This window comes from Vigna unguiculata, chromosome 10 (genome assembly GCF_037176805.1).
Source record: "Vigna unguiculata cultivar grain cowpea cultivar isolate G323 ecotype 2 chromosome 10, ASM3717680v1, whole genome shotgun sequence".
Taxonomy (NCBI): Eukaryota; Viridiplantae; Streptophyta; class Magnoliopsida; order Fabales; family Fabaceae; genus Vigna; species Vigna unguiculata.
Genome location: NC_140801.1, coordinates 45137697 through 45139472, shown reverse-complemented (window position 1 = coordinate 45139472; position 1776 = coordinate 45137697).

The window sequence follows — 1776 nt, the reverse complement described above, 5'->3', positions numbered from 1 at the left end:
TGCAACAGTTGCTTGCTTCTTTGATGCCCAAGAGAATATTCCCGATCCAAGCGAGAAAGCATAGCCTGAGGTGCTCTTCATGTCATCTTTTGATCCTGCCCAATCACTATCGGTGTAGCCAATGATCCTTGAGTTAGTCATGGTTTTGTACCATATTCCAAACTCCTTTGTGCCTTGTAGATATCTTAAAATTCTTTTCCCTACTCCATAATGAATCTGACTTGGCTTTTGCATGAATCTTGATAGAAGACTTGTGGCATACATAATGTCTGGTCTTGTGGCTGTGAGATATAAGAGACTTCCAATCAAACTTCTGTAGCGTGATGCATCTGTTTCTTGTGCTCCATCATCTTTTTGTAGTTTCTCATTTACCACCAATGGAGTAGCGACAGGTTTACAATCATACATCTTGAACTTCTTCAATAGGGCTTCAATATATTTCTTTTGAGAGATAAATATGCCGTCTTCTTGTTGTTTCACCTCTATACCGAGGAAATAGTTCATCAACCCAAGGTCGGTCATCTCAAATGTCTTCATCATGTCTTCTTTAAATTCTTTCATCATCTCCAAATTGTTTCCTGTATAGATAAGATCATCGACATATAAGGAGACAATGAGGTGATACTGACCTTGTGCTTTAATATATAGTGTTGGCTCACTTTTGCTCCTCCTGAATCCTTGATCGATGAAGTATTGATCAATCTTGCTATACCATGCTCGAGGAGCTTGCTTCAAGCCGTATAAGGCTTTTTTTTAGTCTTAGTACTTTGCCTTCATTGCCTTTATTGATGAAGCCTTGAGGTTGTTCAACATAAATCTCTTCTTCGAGCACTCCATTTAGGAAGGCTGATTTGACATCTAGTTGATAGATGTTCCATCCTTTTTGTGCTGCTAGGGCTATTAGAGCTCTTATTGTATCTAGTCGTGCGACTGGAGCAAATGTCTCATTGTAGTCGATTCCTGGTTGTTGTGAGTATCCTTTTGCGACCAATCTGGCCTTATGCTTTTGTATAGTTCCATCAGGATTGAGCTTTGTTTTATATACCCATTTCACTCCAATGATGTCTTTTCCTTGAGGACAGTTTACGAGCTCCCAAGTGTTATTCTTCTCAATCATTTTAACCTCTTCTTCCATAGCCTTGACCCATATTTCTTGCTTTGATGCTTCCTCATAGCAGTTAGGCTCAATCATGGCCATATTGCAGGTTTCGTATATGTCTACCAAAGATCTTACTCGTCTTGGAGTGGACTCTAGTGAAGAATCTTCTAATGGAGGTGGAGAAGGCGTACCTGAAGCTTCTGCCTCTTCTTGAATTTCTTCTTGATATTGTTGCACTGGAACTAAAGTGGTGCTTTTAACAACTTTTTCTTCTTCCCAATTCCAAGAAGCATTTTCATCAATTTCAACATCTCGACTAATGACGAGCTTTTTTGTTTGTAGGTTGTAAACTCGATAGCCTTTTGATTGTGTGCTATATCCCAAGAATATTCCTCGTAAAGTCTTGTCTTCAAGCTTGTGCCTCCTTTGATCAGGAACATGTATGTAGCAGATAGATCCAAATACTCGTAGGTGTTTGGCTGATGGCTTTCTTCCACTCCAAGCTTCAATAGGAGTCTTGTCTTTGACTGCCTTAGTTGGACATCTGTTTAAAATGTAAACTGCAGTGTAGAGTGCTTCAGCCCAAAAAGTGTTAGGCATACCTTTCTCTTTTAGCATTGATCTTGCCATCTCCATGACTGTGCGATTTTTTCTTTCTGATACACCGTTTTGTTGTG